Raw genomic sequence first — 11,657 nt, 5'->3', positions numbered from 1 at the left:
ATTTTGCTACGGGCACTTTTGCTTTTGTCTAAACAAACAAATTTATATTCAATTTTATGTGCTAAAAAAAGCTTTTTAGTCCAATTACCTAATACTTACAAAGATATCTTATACAGAAAAATCAACCTGCAATTATGGAACAGGTATTGATATGATGTAGTGCCATACATTACCATTTTACATATTCAGCATGTTTTCCATTAATATCCAATATTGTATATTTACGTGAATTAGCATACAAGAGGAATTTTCGCACTTTTACAAGTTTCGCTTCATACAATTACAAAATTACTGTACATAATTTTGCACAAATGCAAACGCAAAAGTGTTCCAAGTCATATGAATACAGGTATAAATAACATTTTTAACATACGGTTATGCGCTGATAAGTTCGAGAGTGAAAGAGAAGGTGCGGAAGCAAGATTGAAACTGTCTCTTTCATGTATAATGCTATATAATGAGATCGGGTGATAAAGTTTATAACAAATCATAAATAATACATTTATGTTTTTACCAGAAAAACGGTATTGTGTCAGTTCTTAACAAAACGCCAATAATTGAAATGCTACAAAATGTAACAAACTGTTAGGTGTATATTGTGTATAGGGATAATATGGCATCGATAAAGAAAATATTAAAACATGTTTTTTTCCAAATTTTTTAAAGGATTAATCATTTAATGTAAGCAAATTTCTAAAATATTAATTTGTTCGATTTCGAAAAAATAAATCTTTTTTCAAGATAAAACATGATATAACTTATCACTTTCATTTATAAGATAGGAGAAGATAATTTTATTTCCGGTTTAGGACTTATCCATAAAGCCCTCAATATCAGACACAAAAAATACATACACGCTATTATTATGCATATAATATATACTATTTGACAATTATATGATTGCAGCTCTGCAGCTCTGTTTTTCAAGTGGTTGTCTAGTTCAGTTTTAAATGTTTAACATTTTCTGCTGAAGTAACATATACATGTAGTTTATTCCATGTTGATGCCGATCTTTTTGAAAAAGAGTTTTTCCTTAGCATGGTTAAAGATCGTTTTGGGTATATCTTTTTTGAGTTGACCCGACGGCTGTGTCGTTGAGCGACGTCATCCCATAACACGACTGCATTGCAGCATTCCTGGTCGTATACTCACTTAAAATTGTTATATAGTTATATCATGTCTCCTCTAACTCTTCTGAAGTCTAATGTTGGTAGCTGGAGTCTTTCCAGTCTATGGTTGTAGCTGAGGTAACTCATGTCTGGGAGGCACTTGGTTGCTCTTCTTTGTACTCCCTCTATCGATTTGCTTTTTAAGGTTGGCGCCAATACATCTAGTTGACCACAGCTGCTTAATATTTCAGGTTGTTGAATAATTACGTTGTGTATCTTTACTCAGAATCATAATGAGCATTTAAAACTATGAATGAACAGAATTTTGCTGAAAACATGAACCATAAACCAAATTATTACTTAAAAGAAAAATATTTTCTTAAAACAAAATAATAATTCGATTACATAAAGTAGTAGTTTGTTAAAACGTTAAACGAAAATATAATTTTATTCTCTTGGAAAAAAGATCTAATTATTCGAGTGTGCTAACATGCTTCTTCTCTAACAGCCTACAAAAGTGAATGTCCATTTCCTTAATGAAGACACGTAACAGAAGGCGTTCCGAAAAGGCATTGTTGTTTGCATACATTTTCACATTTCTTTTCCCCATTAAATCGGCACTGGGAGACATTGGATTAACACATTTGAATGGCGACGGAAAATATTTAAAAAACAAAACAAAATAATTATTACATACACATTTATTGCATTTGGTAATAGACTGCTGGTATTGATTTGCAACATACATTTTGTATTACCTTTCTTACTGGCCGCATGTTCAAAGTTATCAAAACGTGTATAAATAACTTTATCTATAATCAACAGTTCAGCATTTGCCTAAAACCTGTGTTATAGTTTATATAAACATAACATACTCTATGTATTTTATTTACACAAATTCGCGCTACACGTTTATCGAATTAATCCTTATTGATTAAAATCGTTCCTGTATTAAAGATAAGTATTATTTCAATGTTCAAAGATTTCTATTAGATACTTTGGCACTTACACACGCACACAGATCAATGGAGAATGATGCTAAACCGCGCATACAGTTATTAGTTTACATTTAACTCTTTACATGTTATCAAAGCCTACAAAACCTTCACAATTGTATACTATAATATTGATTATGGCCCCTTTAAATGAGGTGTTTCATTTTTGTGTCAATATGAAACAAAACAACGTTAAATTTCTGAATATACATGTAAGTAAAATAGTGTTGAAACGTTTGTTTTCTTTGGAATTGTTTCGATCAAACTTTAATTGTGAGCAAAATATAAACACAGTGATCCATGATTAACGCGTATCTACCACATGTGACAGCTCCCACGTCTGTTCTCCCAGCATTTCGGGTATGAGTCACAAAAACATTCGAGCATATTTCACTTCTCGACTAATTCCTATCAGATGCAAAGTAGCAGCGATTGACCAGAGCTTTTTACGCAGTGTTCCAACTGCCTATCAATTTTCAACAAATAATATTCTGGTTCAGCCATTAGAATAACATCAAAAATATATGAAAGTAACTTTGATAAAAAATATTCACAACAAGTACAAAACAGGGAGTACTTTGTGAAGATATCACAAAAAACCTCTATAATATGAAAAGGCAAAGCCTAAAAAGAGCGTTGCTTTTGTTGATCTCTGATAATAACTGAATAAGAATGAGATAAGATAAGCTTTATTTGAAGTCAATAAGTCTCGGGGAATAACAATAAAACACAAGCTCTATTGAGATTTTACGACCGACATACAAATTTGGGGAGACAGGGGCAAGTTCGGCCCATTTTTAAAGTCCGTTCTGGGAAGCATGGCAGCACGTACGTTTTTGAAGAAATTTTAACTTTTCCTGTCGGAAGATCGGATGTCCGAACGAGCCCCGCCATAGTTCGGACAGGCATTCGGATAAGTTCGGCCCACGTTGGGATAAGCTTTTAATTATTATGAAGTCCGATATTCCCTCCAATTTTATGAATTTAAAGCTTTTATGTGATGCATAGGCCGAACTTGCCCAGGAATCATGGGCTGAACCTGTCCAGGCCCAAAATGACATTTCATTAAATTCTACTAGTACAGCAATACGATAGTAAGCGCTTGGCTTGGCTTTTATTTATATAATGTAAAGCTGTCAGTGTGTTGCACATTTGATAGTAAATAAGTAGCAATGCTGTTTACAGAAAGTTTGTATAATTATAAAGAAGCGAGATTATGACTTTTGTATACCCTCTAAAAAGTATCTTTCTCCTGTCAAGTAATTTTAAATTAGCGAATTCCTCACCTTTTTCTGGTGTGAATTACTAGCCAACTAAACTGCTATTTTTTTAAATATTAGCTCAAGAACAAAAATGTCAGGGATGGCCAAACTTGCCCCGGTCTCCCGTATGTTGATTTTTTTTGTATCATACATGATTGGTAAAAAAATTATTCCCAATATAATGTTTGCATTTTCTTCCAGTCAGAGCTTAGAGATATTTGTTCTTGTGCGTAACTTATATTGTGGGACGGGTGGCACAGTGGGTAGCACGCTCGTCTTCACCAATATGACCGGGGTCGATCCGTTCACCTGACCAACTACATGGGTGTTCTCAAGATACGCCGGTTTCCTCCCACATTCAGAATTTAATCCTCTGCGTGCTTCCGTCAGGGCACAAAAATAATGATTGAGATATATATTTGGAAAAAAACTGTTTCGTAATTGTTATAGAAAAAAGTTCATTTTACATATTTGACGATATATCTAAGTAAATAAATTAAAATTTTAGTTAAAAAAAAGAGAACATTGTTATACTTTGATGTAACTAAGATTGAAGTTACTAGTCTCAATTCCTGTTAAATCCTGAAACAACGGGTTGAATTTCAAATTTTGTAACAGTCACCGAGGTTTGACAGGTAAGCATGTCAATTAAAATTACACAGTTCTGTCTGTAACTAGTTATATCACGAGATGTGAAAAAGTAATACGTTGCTAAAAAGGGGCGTTAAACTCGTGTTGGTGGTCCGGAATATCATTACAGACTTTAAAAAATGATGATCATTTCGTTCATATTCTCAACAAATGGTTATCAAAAGCTGATAAAATTTTAGACAATGAAAACATTAATGTACACTAGACCAATTGGTTTAATACCGGCTCTTTTTGAAGATATATCCCGGTAGAAATATTAACATAAACTGGTTGATGACAAAAAGGATCTAAGAAAATATCAGGTTTTTTTTTACTTCTTGTGCCTGTGGCAAAAACAGAAATAAAAAAGTCCTGAAGCACCGACAAAAAGATAATTCAACGGACATCAGTTCTAAAACTTTTCGGATATTGTTAATCCTTCCGGAAATAACCGATGAGGGGCGATGGAGAATGGCGTGTTTGTGACGTCGTAGGAGATAATCGCTGAACTAAGTTTCATGTATGTTTATACATGTATCACATTTTGTGTGATGAACTATTTTTCACTCAGAATGTATGTAAGTATAAAAATCTGAAAATGTAGTAATATAAAAACAATTCTGTATCCGTTTATATTCTGTTTCTTTTATTTATCCTAGCAACAGATGATAAAGTTGTATATCATTCTCGCGAGAATATGTCGAAGGAGAATTCTACTTCGTATTTCGTATTGATTTTTTTCTCTAATAAAAAATAGTCATTAAAAACATGATGTTTTCACTATATGTAGATGTTCAATTATTTGTTGAAATCATAATTGTCTTTGCTGTTAGGATACATTTCCGGGTTCCCCACTGGACGGATACATTCGAACGAAACAAATGAATGGCAATTTGTACCAAGGGGAAGCAACTTTGTATACGCACGCATGTGTTACCAATAAAGAGCTTCGCTCGGGCACCTTCGCCGGCCGAGAGCTACGCTCTTATTATTATTATTTTAACATCTTATGTTTGGATTGACTGAATTTAGTCATGTAATCCAGCTTTATATTCTTGCGTCTAACTCGCAATGAGGATCGGCAATCAATATCTGAAAGTCAAAAATATTGTGACTAAGACACATTGGCTTTAAATTTCAATGCAAACCTCACTATTATGATAAGTTGTCAAACCGTAGTTTGTTGACATCTGTGAACAGCACTTAAACTGTTTTAATACTAACACCGATGTTGCAGTTATTGTGTTTTACATCGAACCGAGATAGCATTTGCTATGCTTACCGTCATAATCAGTTCCTATTAAGTGTGGTGAATAACAACGTATATAACAGTTTTTGTTTGTGGTGGTCAACATTTACTGTGTTTACTGTCAATTTTTTTATCTTTAATAGATCATAGATAGTGTGTTTACGTATCATCTACACACACATATACATGTATATCTATCTATGCAAATATATAAGCAAATAGCTTATTTGAATCAATCCGCCCCTTTTCAAGACAGAAGCATGGACAGTTAAATGTCACAGCATATAATAAAGAAAGAAAAAACAGTCACTAAAAAACAGTATTACAACATAACATAAATACTGTAAACAGAAAACCAGTTATTACTCATGTTATAACATATATCTTTGGTCTCCCTTTTCAAAGAACAATATTCTGTTGTGGTTTCATAATTAAATTTTAGTTGTATTGTTATATCTCTTTTGTTGATGTTAAATGTGTCTTTTTAAGTAGATGTTTTAGTTGGTTTGCATTGTTCGTGTGATGCTTGCATCATATCTCCTTCGTTCGTCTCCGGATATTTGTGGGTATTATGTTGTTGTGTTTTTTAATTGTTTTATTTTCCTAATAGTTACTGTGTTTGTCGTCTTTTACTGACGCTTTGATGTGTTAACGTTTACAACTTTAGAAGGTAAACAACCTTATTAGACTTCATTGTCTACTCAGATTTTAGTGTGGATGGTTTGAATGCACCGACCTTTGAGAGTTCGTGGGTAACATTGACCGCCCAGGCAGCAGCAGGAAGTCAACTGGTCATTCCACATGACCTCGGGGAATATCCGGTGAAAGTAGATGTTCAGATAAGGGTTGTGGATAATGGAACCTACTACATATTTACTGGATCCGGTTCAGCACATCGAGATGACGATTCTCCCAGTTCGTATGGTGGAGTTGTGTATATTTACAATGCTGTAGACATAATAGTGTATGCGCCAGTCGGGAGGGGCTCAATGTTTGCCGCACAAAGTGGACTAGTGGCATTCACAGGTAAGTTCCATTTAATCTAATTTAATTTATTTTTATGAATGCTTTGTCAAAATATGTAAATACGCGCAGTAAAATTAAAGTGTAATCAGCTATCAATTCAAAAACCTGCAGGTTTCATATAAGCTATTAATATGACAAGAGGGCGTTTCCTATATACAATATACATAATATCACACGATGGGGTTTCATAGATACTAAATACTATTAATATGACGCGATGCAAACTCATACATACAATAAAAATGACGCGATGCCGTTTCATAAATATTATCTATATTAAATATTACACGATGGGCTTTTATAGATACTATTAAAATAACACAATGTGGTATCAAAGTATCAAGGTATATAGATACTATTTATAAAACAGGATGGCATTTCATAGGTATTTTCCACGACATGATGGCGTTTAATAGATACTTTAAATATGACACGTTGGCGGATACAAAATGTGTATGTTGCTGTGTATGTTGCTGTGTATGTTGCAGGTGGCGCTGGAAGAACAGGCTCGACTCTTATTGGAGGATCGTATATTTCCGGCGAGGTCAAGGTTCGAGCCTGGGCACTTTGTGATATTGGTCTTCCAGCATTTTCCCATCAGCGGACAGTTATAAGTAGTATGTTACGTAACTATATTGGAATATGATGTAAAAAGACATGTCACCATGAACTACCAGTGTCTGTGAATGACATACTTAGTTTCAATTATCTTTCACCGATTCAACTTTTGTTTGATCTGACTTTTAGAGAATACGTCATTCATCCAACTGGTCATGCGTGGTAACTTGTCGGGTTCCAGTATTTATACAGATATTTCCTATAGTGTATCGGGCATATATTTAATCAATAAGACTTATCTTTGAAAAGAACATGTCTTACTAATTCTATCGAATTAGGTTTATATTGAGATATGTTTTTTTCTTTTCTTTTTGCAAACAGAAATCTATAATTTTGATAGGAGACGTGGAATAAAATTCACAATTATTTTATTAACTTTATGGAAATATAAAGAATGCTATAGAGGATAAAACAGATATATATATTTTCAAGAACAAAGTTATAATTTCAAGTTGATATAATATACTTTTCAAATTGCAATCGTACTCTCTTGTTGTATTTCACAAGTCACATTTTATGGGAATTTTACGTGTTTTGAAATAAGTACTGCAATAATTAACGATTGGCTTTCTTTTTACGGCGTTTACGTTAGAATGAACACAGTTGACAACGAACATATATATGTTCGTTACCAACTGCGTTCATACTTATATGTTCGTTGCCAACTGTGTACATTTTACCGCATGTACATGTATACGCCGTCAAAATGAAGGTCATTAACATAAAAAAACGTTCAAATACTCAAGAAAATACGTTGAGGCGGGTTTCTACGATGGCAACTACGGTAGCCGTGGCTGCAATGTTAATATAGTTCCAGTGAATCTACATAGATATATGGTTAAATTTTGAAAATACAGAGTGAACAAAAAACAATTTATTTTCTTTTTATCGCTTTAAGATTTATCATTAATTAATATTAGTACACTTCAAACATTTTTATTCATTTATATCGGTCGTTTTCATTTATATCGGTCGTTATGTACTCGCATTCACACATTGGCCTGGTTGTGACGAGGTCGAACGTCGCAAATGAGGGCCGCCACTGTTTACCGTCACAGAAGTTTGGATCCATGGAAAATGAAGTTTGCCAGCATCCCATTGTTGAATAATCAGACGTTACGGGTTTCGTATGTGTCCCATGTTTCTAGATGTTGTAGGAACCAAATAATAGCTGTCATCGAACAGTTATATCGCTGAAGCGTGAATGGTGCCATATTTGAATAAGAGTATCAATCCGCCGAGACCGTTTTCATTGCGTATCCGCTAAGTTAGACGCAGTCAGACTTTACTAAGCTGAAGAAGGGAGAGATGTAAGTATTAATATACTAAAACACTTTTCAATATTTGACCCAGGCGCATCGGCTTACCACCAAATATCACATAACTTGGGAGTATATCCGGACTTGGTCACAGTACAGGTAGCCCTTGATTCCACTGATTACTGGTCGGACGCCCAAGGTAAAGCCACTTAAATTTATACCCTTTTCCTGATCGTAGAAAACAAATCCCCATTTATAATTTGTTTATGCTATTGTATTCGTGTTAATGTTGGTGCCGCAATAGCGTTTTTTTTATTGTATTATATGATGGCTGGCTGTACGACTTTAATTTACGCTAAGTTTTGGATAGATTTATTACTATTATTTCATGTACGGGTCAAAGAAGTAATATAGACGGTAAAATCCTATATAACACTGGATCCTAATGGAGGTATGTCCGTAGATTACGAATTACTTAAAATAGTATATGGGGCAAAGAAGTCACTCCAACAGTGTGGACAAGTTTAGGTTGTCAAATTTTCGGAGCGATCCGCTCCTTTTTCATATATATTTCATGTATATGTACATTGTACGTATCTAATTTATATATATATGCTGATGTCCATTTCATTCAGTGTGTTTCGCTAGTTCTTACTTCAAAATGCAATTGCATTTTTTATATCTAAATGATAACAAAATATGAGTTCAACACCCGTCTTCCACTTACTTTAATATATATATTTGACCTTTTACATGCATCTCACACTTTGAATCTTCATGCAGCTGACCTTCATCAGCTCTGATGAGGTTACTTAAAGGGCATATACATTTCCGTTGCGCTACGTTTGTTTGTTTGTTTTTAAATTACAGCCATAAAATGCAAACATTGTTCATGTTACCTTTCATGACAATACGTGATTAATATTCTTGATTAAAATTAAATTTAAAAAAAATAAAAGTAGCCGATTAGTAAATGCATACAGGTAACTTGTACACCTGTACAATGTTAAATCATGCCAGGTTTGTTACGTCAGTGAGCACCAACAACAATATATAATCCCCGGCTTGATAACTGTCACAATACTAATTGGATTATTCCCACTATTTCGTTGAAGGAAGCGCCGGGATATCTGACAATGTTGCGGCGAATATAGCCACGGGCGGTGTTCTGTTTGGGTATGACACTACCATGATACGGATATGGGCTTCAAGCGATGGTGAGGTTTGATAGAATAATTACAAATATCAATATTCCTTCCAATTTATAGATACAGTTACATTCCAGTATGTGTAGTAGAGCATCCCGAACAATAAGTATGAACGCTTATGTAACAAACCATTATTAATGTCGAAACAAAAAAGTATTTCATTTTTCGGAATGATTTGTTTTGTCAGATGATACATGCACGCTTCAGATTAACTATATACCAAAAGGTGGATCAGTCATTTTTGCGTGAACAATGTTGTGTTTTTCTATCGGTAACTCCAGGCGACAAACGTAGGAAACCATTGTACATTTCTGTCATAATGAAAGATGACGTCACGCCAAACAGACAATCCTACTGAGTCATGCTACTTTTTCAGGATATATTTTTAGTGCATTTGACGGATGGGGCTTGAACGAAGATTGGAGATTTGCTTCGGGCCAACTAAGAATCACCTGCTGGACATTTCCGGCAACCGAAATTCTTTTTGAGCACACTTTAACCATGGGAATAGGATTGAAGAGCAGTTATGAGATTGCCTTCTCCTCTACATTTGAAACAGATGACATACTTATGTCAACCGAGGTAATGATATAAATATACATGTAAATTCGAACAATATAAATAATACTTACTGCAGAGGGAATTCGAAATCGGGCCTACAAAAGGAGGAAATGTTAGGTCAATATAACAATCGCAATGTCATCTCTGTTTTATAATTTTAGATTTATAGCTGCTGCTACGTCACCGACAAGCATACTGCTATGTCACCGAATAACCCTAGTGCTAATGAACATCAAATTCCCTAGTTCTGCATACCAGTATTTAAACATGATGGAAAAAATTCTATTATGAAACTTGCTTTTATACGCAGCAACTTTTCTATAATTAAATACATTTTGCACTTATCATTATATCTCTCTCTACAGATCACAGTTGCAGATGGAAATAATCCCGGGTTTCGTTTTTATGGAACCGGCAACAGTTTAACTGATGGAAGTATAGCTCCATTTGGCGGGGTAGCTTACGCTTACACTGAAACACAGATTTTGTTATGGAGGCCATCCGACTCCTCCGGGGGTAAAATGGTGTACCACGACGGTATTTGGGCTGGCGGTCAGATGAACCAAAAGTCAGATACCGCGGAAGTCACAATACGAATTATAACTGCTACAGGCAGCGGTAAGCTATGTGTTGTATTCTTTTTTTTATATAAATTAAAAACTTTTAGTGCGAAGAAACAATGTACTCGTTTCTGTATCTAGTATTTTGATGTAGAAACCAAGGGGGAGAAACTTATAAACCTCTTTAAAACGTTACCAAGTTTATGGCTGCATTAAAATAATCTATTCGTAAACGAATACCGGTCATTTATAAAATTTTAGAACATATCACTTTTCTATTCACATTATCTTTTTTTTTTTCATGAGATTATGGCCTATAAAATTTTGCAAAATTTCAACATCTTGTGATTAATGTTTTAACAATTATGGATCCTAGTTTAAAAGTTACATCGTTCATGCATAAATTAAAACTCGAACTATTATATTTAAATATTTGTGATTGACATTGTATTACTTAACACTGTAAAACTTGGAAATTATTTTTATTTTTATGCTATCTGTATCAAAACTCTTTTGACATAGATCTTCTTTTTTTTTCATAAAATATTTATACTTAAACGTTTCCTGTGTATATTCTAAATCATTTGATGTTTTATGTATCTTGACAATTGTGTTTAATATAAACTTAATATCACTGTTGTTTTGATATAATCACAAAAATATACACTAGTCATACACGCAGCTTGATTAAGACACTTAAGAATATAGATAAGAAACGTTTAAAATATTGCAATGTATCATATGCAGTGTCAAGACATGATGGTGAATGTATAATTAATATTATCCCGTTTACTTTAGTGTAATTCAGTGGCTTAAACTAACAAGGTCCTATAAAGATATAAAAGTAAAAAGATAAAGATATCAACATGTTAGACACAGACTGGAGTTTTGACTTTATCCATTGTCAGTGACGGGAGGATGTGGGCACGGTAGCTGTGGCACCAGTCTAGACCAAGTCAATGTAACATGCACGTGTGATCGTAACTGGACCGACAGTGACTGTAAAACAGGTGTGCATTTGTTGTATTAAGATGTCGTCAACATTTGGAATTTTTCAAAATGGGTGTTAACATCTTTAAATACCTGACAAGCACTCACTCCAATTCAAATACTGATGATAGACTGGTATTTTTAACAGCTTTTTTATCCGTAAATGGCGCAAAAGAAACCTAATACTTAC

The sequence above is a fragment of the Mizuhopecten yessoensis genome, unplaced genomic scaffold (assembly GCF_002113885.1).
Source record: "Mizuhopecten yessoensis strain PY_sf001 unplaced genomic scaffold, ASM211388v2 scaffold10447, whole genome shotgun sequence".
NCBI classification, from domain to species: domain Eukaryota; kingdom Metazoa; phylum Mollusca; class Bivalvia; order Pectinida; family Pectinidae; genus Mizuhopecten; species Mizuhopecten yessoensis.
The sequence above is the reverse complement of the archived record's forward strand: the minus strand, read 5'-3'. Positions refer to the sequence as shown.